This window comes from Lactuca sativa, chromosome 9 (assembly GCF_002870075.4).
Source record: "Lactuca sativa cultivar Salinas chromosome 9, Lsat_Salinas_v11, whole genome shotgun sequence".
Taxonomy (NCBI): Eukaryota; Viridiplantae; Streptophyta; class Magnoliopsida; order Asterales; family Asteraceae; genus Lactuca; species Lactuca sativa.
The window spans coordinates 118,486,743-118,502,815 of NC_056631.2; positions in this window are offsets into that span (position 1 = coordinate 118,486,743).

Below are 16,073 nucleotides of genomic sequence, written 5' to 3' on the forward strand. Positions count from 1 at the left end.
TGTAACCAATCACACTTTATAAGTGTGCACATTCCCATCCATGTCTGTCTTCTTCTTAAAGATCCACTTGCACCTGACTGTCTTACGACACGGCAAATTATCAACCAAATTCCAAACTTGGTTGTCGTACATGGACTGAATCTCGCTATCCATTGCCTCTTTCCACTTAGCAGACTCCGGGCCTGCCATGAATTCCTTGTAGCTGCTTGGTTCTTCCAAATTTACTAGAGTACTATCACTAATAAATGTATCCCCTTCAGTAGTAATATGGAATCCATACAACTGGGGTGGAACACTAGCCCTACTGGAACGTCTAAGAGGTAAGGACTCGTCAACAGGTTCAACAGGAGTTTCCTCCTCAGGTTGAGTGCCGGTGTTAGAAGTTCCTTCATCGCTTTGCTCTTGAATTTCTTCAAGATCAATTTGCTTCCCACTGTCCTCTTGGCTTATGAGTTCTCTTTTTCGGAAAACCCCTCTCCTCGCAACGAAGACAACATTGTCACTCGGTCTGTAGAAGAGATAGCTAAAGGACTTCTGTGGATAGTCGATGAAATAACACTTCTCACTACGAGGTTCGAGCCTGTCGTGAGTCTCTCGTCTTACGAAAGCCTCGCAAACCCAAACCTTGATATCGCCAATGAGGGAGCTTTCCCTGTCCACATTTTGTGAGGTGTTTTGGTAACCTTCTTGGTGGGAACTAAATTAAGCATATGGGTGGCCGTCTCTAAGGCGTACGCCCAGAAATCTATTGGTAACGAAGCCTGACTCATCATAGAAGGAACCATGTCCAACAAGGTCCGATTACGTCTCTCAGCCACACCATTTAATTGTGGCGTTGTCGGAGGCGTCAATTGCAAAACAATTCCGCATTCCTTTAGATAGTCGTGAAACTCAAGACTTAGGTACTCTCCTCCTCAGTCTGACCCGAAGCATCTTGATTTTCCTGCCCAGCCGATTCACCACTTCATTCTTAAACTCTTTGAACTTTTCAAAGGTTTCTGATTTTTGCTTAATTAAGTAGATATATCCATATCTGCTATAGTCATCCGCAAAAGTCATGTAAAAGCGGAAAGCATCCCTTGTGGTGGATCTAAAGGGCCCACACACATCGGTGTATGAGATCCAATAGACCCTCACCCCTTTCACAAGTGCCAGTAAAGGGTGACTTGGTCATCTTCCCAAGTAAACAAGATTCACACACGTCATCGTCCCTAAGGTCAAATGAATCCAAGACTCCATCCTTTTGGAGTTGGGCTATGCGTTTCTTTTTTACATGGCCAAGGCGACAATACCACAAGCATGCTTTGTCCAAACTATTGGACGAATCAATATTCAACACATCATTTCCCAAATTATCAACAGTTAACACAGATTCATAAATCCCATTACAAGGTAATACATTGAAATAAAAAACACCATTCAAATAATCATTAATAGAACCATTACTATTATCAAATGAATGTCTGAAACCTTGTTTATATAATCCATGAAACGAAATGATGTTCCTTGCCATATTTGGCGAATAGCAACAATTATTTAAATCTATTCCTAACCCGTTACTCAACACTAAAGAATAAACTCCGACTCTGGTCACAGGCGACGATCTTCTGTTTCCCATAATCAAGTTTAACTTCCCATGTTCCACCTCCCTACTTCTTCTTAGGCCCTGCAAATCAAAACAAATGTGGAAGCTACATCCTGTATCAAGAACCCATGAAGTAGCAAGTGATGAGTTGTTAGATTTAATATAACACATACCTGCATAGGTGGGCTTTATCTTCCCATCTCTAATGTCCTGTAAATATTTTGGGCAACTTCGTTTCCAGTGACCCTTCTCGAGGCAATAGAAGCACTCTGCTTCCTTAGGGTCAGAGGAGGGTTTAGCAGAACCTGCTTTGGTCCCACTAGAGGATGAACCATCACGATACTTTCCCTTTTGGTGGCTCTTTGAAGGAGCCTTCCTCTTCTTTCCCTTCCCTTGGCCAATTTCCAACATATGAGCAACCACAGCAGGGGATGATGCAACATATTTGTCCTTGAGGTTGCTCTCAGTAGTCCTCAACAGTCCTTGAAGCTTACTCAAGGAGACCTCCTCCTTATTCATGTGGTAGGTCACTCTGAACTGGTTGTAGCAGGAAGGAAAGGAGTGGAGGATGATGTCGATAGCCAAATCCTCATCAAACTTAACATTAAGTTTGAGAAGACGATCAACATACCTCTGCATTTTCTACAAATGTGAGGTTAGGGATTCTCCACTCCCCATCTTAGCGGTGATCATGTTAGTAATGATCTTATAGCGCTCTTTCCTCGCGCTTTGGTGGTATCTGTCCAACAAATCTTGATGCATCTCATATGGATACATGTCCTCATAGGAATTTTGGAGTTCGAGGTTCATGGTGGCCAGCATGATGCAGTGAACTTTCGTAGCATCACGCTCGTGGGCCTCAAAGGCAGCCAACTCTTCAGGAGTAGCAACATTTAGGTTGATCTTTTCAAGTTTCTGATCAAGGACATATTCTTTGTCCTCATAACTAGTGATTACGAATGTATCTCATCCACTCGTTGAAATTCGACCCATCAAATGTCACCTTTTGGCATAGGTTCATTAGCGAGAATGACCCAAAAGCGTTGTTGTTTGCGTTTTCGCTAGACATCTGAAATAGAAAGGAACAAAGTTTGATTAGAAATGAATCCCCAATTAAACACCCAAATGAGAAATTAGGGCTAGGATCCAACAACATTATTTACAACTTAGAAAATGGATGTCGTAATCTAAAAGTAAATAATTTGAAGGTAAGTGAATGATGATTCACTAATTTTCACCATGAAAAACGAAAAAAGAAGATTAAGTTTTAAATGTATTTGAAAACTCCTAGATCTTTGAGATTCATTGAACTTTTCAATGGCATGTTTAAATCTCGATATGCACTTCAAATTTGCGACAGGGATTTCAAGGATCGCAAACAAGTCGTGAATAACCGTGCGAACCAACATGGTTCACTCAATGTCTCAATCACCCAATCAATGTGCCGGTTATCCACGCACACTCCATTGATCTATGATAAACATCGAGCCACCCTTCGCCACCAATGTCAATCCCAAATTAGTATGTCGGTTAACCACGCACGCTCCACTAACGTTTGACAAGGGTACAAAGTGTAATTCCATGGAATAGCATCATTTTAACATTTTACCCTAAAGTTACTAAGATTGAGAATTTGTAAAACATTATCGTTACTTTGTAAATTCATTATACTTGTAATGAGGAATTAAGTGCCCTATCCTATCCATTCGGCTAACGACCCTGCGCCAGTCAAGCAAGCGGTGGGTATGACTGTACACCCATTAAGCGCCATTTTATAGGCATCAACCTTATACCCACCTTATAGACTTGCTTCGTGAATGATGCCTACTAGCGATAAGACTAGCTTATTCTTATATATATATATATATATATATATATATATATATATATATATATATATATATATATAAATCTTGTAATAATAAAGTATAAGGTTGATTTTAAACTTGTAAACATCTAAGGGTTGAAATTTGAATTTTTTTCAAATTAAACTCTTAATCAAATTTTTAAATTTCAAAACTTGAGGGCAAGTTTTGAACTTTTCAAAACATAAGGGATCAAATAACAAATAATATAAATCACACAATTAGTTCAATGATTATCTATATTTGACCTAATCCATATTCTTGCAAGATAAATTACCCAATTAATTCAAATAATCAATTTTTAATCACATAAGGAATTTATTATTTAATGAATTGGTAATTATCTTTTGTTTTTGGCAAGGATAGTGTTACAATAACATTAAAATTCGAATTTTATCAGTAAAAGCATATTAGGCAACTATCCCTCATCAAAAACAACAATAAATCCCGAGAATGCCTCTGTCTGACGATCTGACTCGCCGAGTCACTCGTGGACTCACCGAGTTGGGCTGACTCGCCTAGTTCATGAAGTGACTCGCCAAGTCATGTTGAACAGAAGCTAGAAAAACGATTTTCAGCATGTTAATCATATAAAGCATTCATACAACAGAAACGAATCATGTCTCTGATACCACTGATGGGTTTTATGCATAAGAACAATCCTGTGTGCTCATACAAACCCTAATGCTTGGATCTAGGTTTCTCTATTGTACATGCAATGAATCCAAGACTTACAAACCCTAAACTAGCATACATATTTCATAATTTAACATATAGAATCAGATCTAGATGTTTACCTCTTTAATGGAAGCCTGAATCTTCTTTCTTGGAGCTTAGAGTCATAATTGTAACTCCTCTAATGGCTTACAAACACCACAAGCAAGAAGGCAACTATGAGAGAGGAGGTAGGTGTTGGATTAGTTTCTAAGTCCATAACTATTTTGGTATATACTTGACTCGATGGTGCATGGTCCTTTTTGGTTGCCTTCACCAAAGCAACTTGATAGGATGAATTGTGGAGAGAGAGGATTAATTATGATTTATTAATACATTATGAGAATAATATATTAAAGGAGAAATCATATTGTTTAATTAATATTAGTCAATAATTAATTAAGAATTAATTTTGTGGCTAAAAGAGATTAATTAAACTTAAGGGACTGGAATTGTAATTATAAGATAATTGCAATTGGCTATGGATTACCTTATAATATAAGGTTGGACGAATTCTATGGGGAAACCCATTAGAAATCGTCCAAGGCTTATTAAGGAAGGAGTCCATGGGTTGCTTAGGGTTTAAGCATCCAAATTAGGGTTTCCTTGTTAGATAACCCTAATAGCCTCACTATTTAAGGACCCCTTGGGCACCAAAAACGTGGGCAACTGAATCCTTAGGGTTTCTACACATTTTTGGGTGTCTCTTCTCTTCTCTTCTTTATCCTCTTGCTCTTGGTGTTTGTGAACCATTAGAGGAGTGACATTTGTGACTCTATGCTTTCTAAATTCATTACAAGGAGGATTTGAGATTGTTATTGCTACATAACAATCAAGGTAATATCTTAAACCCATTCTTAAGTTAATTAGATTAATTGTATGCTAGATCTAGGGTTTAAAGTCTTGGATGAATTGCATGTACAATAGAGAAACCTAGATCCAAGCATTAGGGTTTGCATGAGCACATAGGATGTTCTTATGGCTAAAACCCATCAGTAGGATGCTTAATTTTGGCCTAGGGTTTCTCTTGGGAAGCAAGTGGCCGAAAATTGAAGGCTAGGGGTCTTATTTATACTGTAGGGGTCTAGGGTTTCAGTCTAAACCCTAATGGACAACTTAGTCATGAAGCAGCCCAAGGAACCTTCTGGAAGAGGGCCTTAGACGAAAATATGATGATCCTTCATCATAATTTCGTTCCCCCTTAGTCCATTAGGTTTCTCAGCCCAAAACTCAACTATCATACATTTGACAGTTTATGCCCCTTTATTTAATTAATCTCTTTTTGTCACCAAATTAATTTATGACTAATACTAACTAAATAAATATGATTTCTCCTTTAATATATTATTCTTAAAATACTTAATAAATCATATTATCCTTTCTCTCTCTCTCTCTCTCTCATCAAATTACCTTGTCAAGTTGCTTTGGTGAAGGCAACCCAAAAGGACCATGCACAACCGGGTCAAGTACATACAAAATATAGTTACGGGCTTAGACACTAATCCAACAAATACGAGTACAAATGTAATAATAAAGCTAATTGTGTGTGTAGTATGTGTAATACAAGTGTATTTATATTTTAGAATGAGTAACAATAAGTCCGATATTTCCAGGATCCTTTTGAATATGAATATGCTCGTTGCTTGAATGGGTATTACTAAGTCATTTTCCCTCTCTAGAACTCGAGACTTGAGGGCTGATCTTGGGATTTTCCTCCACATTTGGTAAGAATAATCCATTCTCTTTATGATTATCTCAATTATTTCCACTCGAATCATGGATATCTTACACAAACTCTCTCATAATTGTGTTAGATCTTCGAATCTTCAAGTGATTCTTAAAGTGTTCTTGGGTTGGACACTTCTCTTCTTCAACACTTACCTACTGAAATCACTTAAGGTGAGTTCATACCCCCATATTTTCATGTTTTCTCAAGTTTTTAGGAGGGGAATACAAGTTAAAACACCAAGAACATAACTACACTTTTCTAACAGCCTTCATCAAAAAAAGTTCAACTCCATTCATGGACTGTTTTGGACATCTTAAACATTTTCGTTTTCAAAACTGTTTTAGGTGCATGTAGTTCCACTTCTTAGCTTTAAAATGACTACTTGCACATCTCCATACGATTTGTCTACAATTTATGGTGATTTTTACAAAACTGCCTATCATTTCAAACATCAATCCGGACCAGTCTGTGATTATGGACTTTTTCACACAAGTAAGAGGTCATTAAAAATTATAATAAAAATTATGAACAAACTAGACTCATTTTCCAAACTCTCAGAAGTTGCAGAACTTGATTTGGACATTTTATGATTTTTCTACAATTTTTCCAATAACAGTTACAGAAAATGTTATTAACAGAAAAACACTATAAATTTCATTTCACCTTGTAACATGGTGAGCAAGGTATACATCATTATGTGATTATGTGTTGTTGCAATATATGACAATTTTGTATTCTTATATAGACATACATCAGAAAACAAATGGATTTATATCTCCACAAGTATGGTAAATATATAAATGATATTACAAGGCTATATCCATTAAAATAATAAACATTGGTAAATTATGACAAGTAAGGCTTATGCTCACTACCCACACAAATAATTAATAAACTATAATAGGTATAGTTTAGGGTTATTTTACATAACAAACTCATTATTAAAGGTTTTACACATACAAAAGAGTTATTACCACTATGGATAATTATGATAAACTATAATAAGCCTAGATAAGCCATTATACCCCCCACAGACGAACACACTAGTTATAATCGGTGTAGTTATGGCATATATATATATATATATATATATATATATATATATATATATATATATATATATATATATATATATATATATATATATATATATATATTACAAACAAAGTGATAAACTATAATAGGTATAGTTTAGGTTTCATCTACCCAATGAACTAAATTACAAGAAAGGAATTCACCATCACCACCACTTTTGATAAGCTATAATATGCATAGTTCATGTTCACTAATCACTATTACTATCCGATGAACTATGATATGTATAGGTTATGTTCACCATCACCACCACTTTTGATAAGCTATAATATGCATAGTTCATGTTCACTAATCACTATTACTATCCGATGAACTATGATATGTATAGGTTATGTTCACCATCACAACCACTTTTGATAAGTTATAATATGCATAGTTCATGTTCACTAATCACTATTACTATCCGATGAACTATGATATGTATAGGTTATGTTCACCATCACCACCACTTTTGATAAGTTATAATATGCATAGTTCATGTTCACTAATCACTATTACTATCCGATGAACTATGATATGTATAGGTTAGGTTCACCATCACCACCACTTTTGGTAAACTATAATATGCATAGTTCATGTTCACTATCCACTATTACTATCCGATGAACTATGATATGCTTAGTTTATGTTCACAGTCACTATTACTATTTCGTACACTACCCTAGGATTGGTTCCGGTTATCGGGTTTAAGTCCACATTCACTTACGCATTGCCAGTTTTCAGCTATAATTTCTAAGGGTATATGATAGAGTTATATAGAATCTAGTCGTGATTGGCTTAGAATTGGTGGGCCCGCCTCATCTCCTGTTCCTCATTGGGTTGTGGACCTAGGGCAGAGCCAATATATTCAACGTTTTATCTAACTTAAATCTTATATAACTTATATACGCTGGACGATTATAGGGGAAATCTACGGGTCAATCTAGGGTTCATTAACACATCATGTAGGAATATTCTGTTTACACTTAACTAAGAAAGTATTGGATTTTCTGGAAATTTACTCTATCGATTTTATAAGGAAAACGGTTTCTACTCCAAACAAAACTCTTATGAACTCACCAACTTAATTGTTGACACTCTTTCGAAACTACTTGTATTCTCAGGAAATCAGTGAAACAGGAAAACTTCAGCGCTTTGAGGATGGGACGTTAAACCGTCAACAATTTATTTTTGTCATCATAATGTAATTGATTTTGAAACATGTAAACATATACTTTGGTGTAACTTTTTCAATTATATTTATGATGGTTGTATTTACTTTGAGCACTATTATACACGTTGTTGTGATACTGTACATGAAGTCCTCCACCCCCGGACGTTTCTGCCATCCTTGGTTTGGGGGTGTGACAGATTGGTATTAGAGCATTGTTTATAGTGAACTCAGTATATCGAACCACATAAGATATACAAACTATAAATACATTGGGACTGAAAGTCTCTGATTTAAAGTTTTCAAAGCAACTATACTTTTAGAAACAAATAATTTCTCGGTAAAAGTAGGAGCATGTGCACACACACTAGGGTCAGTATCATGGTGGGATGGGACAAAAGTGGTGATTATTGAACAATACGAGTAGGCTTGGGGATGTATAGTCAGGTCTAGGAATGACATAGCCTGATCAACTATGTCTCACCCAGAAGTGATTAGCATATGCCCAGGAATGGTTGTAGGTGTTGCAACAAGTCTAAAACTTACCAACACTACCACAACGAAATACCATAGGGGTATTTGGTGTTATTATAATTACTTATTTGAGAACTAAATAGATTTTTATCAATAGGTCAATAATTGCCTAGTGGATACATTAAAAATTATATGTATCCAGGACGTCATAGACTTAGAATCTGTGGATCTTTGCTTTACTTCCTGTTCTCGTTGGATTGGGGATTTAGAGTTAGGATCGCTTATTCGAAGGTCTATCCTGTCCCAAATACATATGACCAGTATGCACTAAACAATATATTGAAGTACCTGATAAAGATCATCTTATAATTATCTAATTAGTACGTCTACTTAGTTATTTCTTATATCCCCATTTTTTGCGAAGATATTATGGCTGAATTCCTTCCCCACGACGACCCGTACTACCCTAACCACGGCAATACTGAATGGCTCGGAGAGGAGCCAGAGAATGATTACCGAATGCCTTTGGATGGTCACCAAGCTGAAGGCTTTGCTGATGGTCCTGACTCCGACCCTGAAGTGGAGAACCTACCCTGATGGCCCTTGTTCCGAATCCTAACCCTCGTCCGGTTTTTCAAGGCCCAACGCCTCCTTGGGTAGAGTGCTTGGAAACCTGGAGCGAAGAACACGACCAACCTAGGTTGTTAAATGGAGACATTCGAATCCTTCAGAATCCGGAGACTACACTATTCAAGGGAACCGTAGCATTGCCCAAAATTTTCCTTACGTTAATGAGATGTAGACCTATTTTCCTCGAACCCTATATTACAAACAATTTACATATGGTAACTCCAAGAAATTCTTAATATATACCAAGTGATTTTAGGAAGGGATCAGGCGAAACAAATCACAAGTTGCATTTGAGTCACTACCACTAAAATTCATTCATAGGGAGGGCTTTGTTATGAATTACATACAAAATACTTTTAAGTCAGAACATAATACAGACAAGTCTGGCTTGATAACATCTGACTTGTCACTACTATTAAAAACTTATCGTTTGTTCGTCTCTACCAACTTATGACAGGACTATGCCACCAAAGAAAAAGTCCAGACCCTCCGGAAGCACAGCACCGCCCCCTCCGCAGTTTGATCCCATAATGTTTCAAGTTGTCGTAACAGCAGCCGTGGCGGCAGCAATGTCGCAAATGGGTACAAATGGTTTCGGCGGCTTCGGATCCGGGAATACTAACTCGAATCAGGGGGACAGCACAGGACGCACTAAGGAGTGTTCTTACAAAGACTTCACGAATGGCAAACCCGATCCTTTCGACGGAAGCGGGGGCGTCATCGCGCTGATGCAATGGTTCGAAAGGACCGAAGCAGTCTTCGAAATCTGTGCTTGTCCCGAAGCGAGCAAAGTCAAGTATGCGGCATTCACTTTCACAAGAAAAGCTCTTACTTGGTGGAATGGCCGAGTTAAGTCACTTACTCCTGCAGTGGCTAACTCCATAGGCTGGGAAAACTTAAAAGCGTTGATGTTAAAGGAGTATTGCCCGAGGGGAGAAATACAAAAACTCGAAGAAGAACTCTGGAATCTCAAGATGTCAGGGACGGATCTCGAAGCTTATACTGCCCAATTCAATGACCTAGCACTCCTCTGTCCTGCAATGGTCACCCCAGAGGAGAAAAAGGTAGAACGATACCTTTGGGGGCTATCATCCCAGATCCATGATAGTGTATTGGCCTCAAGACCAACTACCTTCGACAGCGCCAAGGAGTTGGCACAACAACTCATCGACCATCGTGCCAGCCATGACACTACGACAACCACCCCAATTTTTGCTATTCATGCTGCCACAACCCTCACCACGCCAACTCCCATGAAACAATACGCTGGAACCCTTCCGAAATGTAACAAGTGTAGCTTCCATCACACTGGGGCTTGTAGAGAATTGCATTGCATGAACTGTAATAGGAAAGGGCACACTACCCGTTTCTGTAGGGCACCGGTACGACCCATCAACCAGTTCCCCGGCTCTGGAGTAAGCCCAGCCTGTTACAAATGTGGAGAAACAGGCCACTTTAAAAGGAACTGCCCAAGAGCAAGAGATGCCAGTGGTGGTGGAAGGGTGCTTGCGATCACCGAAGGAGAGACCACCCCGGAACTGCCTGCAAACATTAGTATGTGTTTCTGACATCGACGACTAAATTCCAAATTACTTTATTTGATTAAGTCTAGCGTCAATTAAAGCATACATAGTAGTAATGCCAAGGATTAAACTAAGAGCATAAACAATAAGAAATTCCAAGGCCGTCATGAGACCATTCTATGAATTTACTTCGACTCCGTAATGGGACTGCATCATAGGGATGTAGGTCAAACCTTCGAGAACATACTTCTACTCTATAGGTGAACGGTCGAAATACATCCAGGTTCAATGTTAGCCCTGACTAGGAACTCTAATTCATTAAGAAGGATTACTGAGAATGTTATTTGTTATGATTTCCTCACTTATACATTCCCCAGTTATATATAACGAATACCTGGTAGATAATAGAATGTGAGAATTCTGACTTAGTTTCTTTTCCTCGTTGGGATGTGAAACTAAAGTAGAATCACACATTTTACTATCCGCCCAGTATTGGTTATATCATAATGTGTATAAGCTAAGTTTTCATGTATAATAACTCATCTCTTAGTCAGGATCAAAATAATGTAGAGCCGACCTTAGTCATTCACAAACTCCTTGCCTGATTTCAAATTTCGGGACGAAATTCCCTCTAATGGGGGGATGATGTGACAACCGTCAATTTTCGGTCAAGTCAAAGTCAACTAAAGTCAACAAGTCAAACCGGTCAACTCAATTTGCCATGAGTATTAGAGTTTACATTATGTAATTTCTAAACAACTCTCTATTCTATTGAGAAATCATAAATTGAAAAGTGCGTACATCTAGATCTCCTTAACCTAAAACTGTGGTACGTGGCGAGCCAAACCGATAAAACAATGTTGCATACTCATCGGGAGTATGCAAGATCCTTAAACAAGGCTTAACGGGGCTTACGAACCCTGCATTACAAAGCTGAACACTCAAAAAGGTCACCAATGAAACCTCTCTCAATCGTTTTCACTTTATGAGAAATCTCTCCCAAATCTCTTTATGTATGTCAAATCTCTCCCAAATCTCTCTAAGTATGTGAAATCTCTCCCAAATCTCTCTTTGTATGAGAAATCTCTCCAAGTATGTCAAATCTCTCCCAAATCTCTCTAAGTATGTGAAATCTCTCCCAAATATCTCTCTGTATGTGAAATCTCTCCAAGTATGTCAAATCTCTCCCAAATCTCTCTAAGTATGTGAAATCTCTCCCAAATATCTCTTTGTATGTGAAATCTCTCCAAGTATGTCAAATCTCTCCCAAATTTTCGTTTTCAAAAACTGTTTTAGGTGTATGTAGTTCCACTTCTTAGCTTTAAAATGACTACTTGCACATCTCCATACGATTTTTCTACAATTTATGGTGATTTTTATAAAACTGCCTATCATTTCAAACATCAATCCGGACCAGTCTGTGATTATGGACTTTTTCACACAAGTAAGAGGTCATTAAAAATTATAATAAAAATTATGAACAAACTAGACTCATTTTCCAAACTCTCAGAAGTTGCAGAACTTGATTTGGACATTTTATGATTTTTCTACAATTTTTCCAATAACAGTTACAGAAAATGTTATTAACAGAAAAACACTATAAATTTCATTTCACCTTGTAACATGGTGAGCAAGGTATACATCATTATATGATTATGTGTTGTTGCAATATATGACAATTTTGTATTCTTATATAGACATACATCAGAAAACAAATGGATTTATATCTCCACAAGTATGGTAAATATATAAATGATATTACAAGGCTATATCCATTAAAATAATAAACATTGGTAAATTATGACAAGTAAGGCTTATGCTCACTACCCACACAAATAATTAATAAACTATAATAGGTATAGTTTAGGGTTATTTTACATAACAAACTCATTATTAAAGGTTTTACACATACAAAAGAGTTATTACCACTATGGATAATTATGATAAACTATAATAAGTCTAGATAAGCCATTATACCCCCCACAAACGAACACGCTAGTTATAATCGGTGTAGTTATGGCATATATATATATATATATATATATATATATATATATATATATATATATATATATATATATATATATATATATATATATTACAAACAAAGTGATAAACTATAATAGGTATAGTTTAGGTTTCATCTACCCAATGAACTAAATTACAAGAAAGGAATTCACCATCACCACCACTTTTGATAAGCTATAATATGCATAGTTCATGTTCACTAATCACTATTACTATCCGATGAACTATGATATGTATAGGTTATGTTCACCATCACCACCACTTTTGATAAGTTATAATATGCATAGTTCATGTTCACTAATCACTATTACTATCCGATGAACTATGATATGTATAGGTTATGTTCACCATCACCACCACTTTTGATAAGTTATAATATGCATAGTTCATGTTCACTAATCACTATTACTATCCGATGAACTATGATATGTATAGGTTAGGTTCACCATCACCACCACTTTTGGTAAACTATAATATGCATAGTTCATGTTCACTATCCACTATTACTATCCGATGAACTATGATATGCTTAGTTTATGTTCACAGTCACTATTACTATTTCGTACACTACACTAGGATTGGTTCCGGTTATCGGGTTTAAGTCCACATTCACTTACGCATTGCCAGTTTTCAGCTATAATTTCTAAGGGTATATGATAGAGTTATATAGAATCTAGTCGTGATTGGCTTAGAATTGGTGGGCCCGCCTCATCTCCTGTTCCTCGTTGGGTTGTGGACCTAGGGCAGACCCACTATATTCAACGTTTTATCTAACTTAAATCTTATATAACTTATATACGCTGGACGATTATAGGGGAAATCTACGGGTCAATCTAGGGTTCATTAACACATCATGTAGGAATATTCTGCTTACACTTAACTAAGAAAATATTGGATTTTCTGGAAATTTACTCTATCGATTTTATAAGGAAAACGGTTTCTACTCCAAACAAAACTCTTATGAACTCACCAACTTAATTGTTGACACTCTTTCGAAACTACTTGTATTCTCAGGAAATCAGTGAAACAGGAAAACTTCAGCGCTTTGAGGATGGGACGTTAAACCGTCAACAATTTATTTTTGTCATCATAATGTAATTGATTTTGAAACATGTAAACATATACTTTGGTGTAACTTTTTCAATTATATTTATGATGGTTGTATTTACTTTGAGCACTATTATACACGTTGTTGTGATACTGTACATGAAGTCCTCCACCCCCGGACGTTTCCGCCATCCTTGGTTTGGGGGTGTGACACACGATTTGGGATGAAAACCCGAAGATCCGTGAGAGAGAATATGGCTTTTCTCTAGTTGGAAATGTGAATAATGAAATATTTAGTTTAGAAATCTATTTATAGTCCTGAAATATTTTGGCAGAAAATATTTTATTTTGGAATTGGACTCTAACATGATGAAGTGTTAAAATGCTCAAGTTTCACAAACCCATGAGCATCCACTCTCCTGATATCTCCTTAAATGTAAACCCTAATGTACACAAACTTACTCGGAAAAGTCTGAAGTTCATTGAAACTGGACTAGCTTCTATTGAATAGTTAGTGTTCATAAAAAATGGAAATTTCGGGTTGTCACATCATCCCCCCGTTAGAAGGAATTTCGTCCCGAAATTAGAATTTAAGCAAACAAGAAGTTACAAATAATTAAGCGAAAAGATGAGGGTATTTCAGTTTCATCTGATCCTCGCGTTCCCAAGTGAATTTCAGTCCTCGCTTGGCGTTCCAGCGAACCTTCACGATAAGGATACGGCTTTGCTTTGTCTGCTTGACCTCACGGTCCATGATCTCTACAGGTTCTTCCACGAAGTTGAGGCTCTCGTTGATCTCGATCTCGTCGAGTGGGATTACAAGAGCCTCATCGGATAGACACTTTTTCAAGTTAGATACGTGGAATGTAGAGTGTACGTTACGAAGTGCGTCAGGTAGGTCGAGTTTGTAGGCTATGGGGCCGACTCTTGCAAGAATCTCGAAAGGCCCTATGTACCTCGGATTAAGTTTCCCACGCTTGCCGAAGCGTATCAATCCCTTCCAGGGTGAGACTTTGAGAAGGACTCGATCTCCCACCTGAAATTCCAAAGGTTTTCTTCGTTTATCAGCGTAGCTCTTCTGTCGGTCTCTAGAGGCTTTTAATCGTTCACGGATCTGAACGATTTTCTCTGTCGTTTCCCGAATGATCTCCGGACCTGTGAGAGTACTGTCGGAAGCTTGCCCCCTGGCTAATTGGGTATCACCCACCTCAGCCCAGCACAGAGGAGATCTGCACTTTCGGCCGTAGAGAGCTTCAAATGGAGCAGCCTTGATGCTCGTGTGATAACTGTTATTATAGGAAAACTCGACAAGGGGTAAATGAGTATCCCATGCCTTCCCAAAGTCAATCACGCAGGCTCGCAACATGTCTTCCAGTGTTTGGATGGTCCTCTCACTCTGTCCGTCGGTCTGTGGATGGTAGGCCGTGCTCATGTCCAGCCTTGTTCCTAAGGAATGTTGTAGTGATTGCCAGAATCTTGAGGTGAACCTACTATCTCTATCGGAGATAATAGACATAGGTACACCATGTAATCGTACGATTTCCCTAATGTATGTTCTCGTAAGTTTCTCCATCTTGTTAGTTTCTTTGATAGGCAGGAAGTGCGCAGACTTGGTCAATCTATCAACGATGACCCATATGGTATCAAGTCCACCCGTTGTCTTGGGCAACTTGGTTATGAAATCCATAGTGATCCGCTCCCATTTCCATTCTGGAATCTCTGGTTGTTGCAATAAACCAGAGGGCTTCTGGTACTCGACCTTAACCTTTGCACAAGTAAGGCATTTACTTACGAAGGTAGCAATCTCTGCTTTCATATTAGGCCACCAGTATAGCTTTTTAAGATCCAGATACATCTTATATGAACCTGGGTGGACGGAATACCGAGTGTTGTGCGCCTCGGTCATGACCAAGTCTCGGAAACCATCGTGTTTCGGTGTCCAGATCCGGTTCATGAAATATAAGGCTCCGTCACCCTTGGCTTCTAAATTCTTGTCCATTCCTCTAAGGGATTCACTCGTCACATTTTCAGGTTTCATGGCTTCAAGTTGAGCCGCCTGAATTTGCTTAGACAAGTGTGAATGGATGGTTATTGATAATGACTTGACTTTGCAACCAGAATATTCCTTTCGACTTAGGGCGTCCGCTACTACGTTGGCTTTACCCGGGTGATAACGAATATCGCATTCGTAGTCACTGAGTAGCTCGACCCACCGTCGTTGTCTCATGTTGAG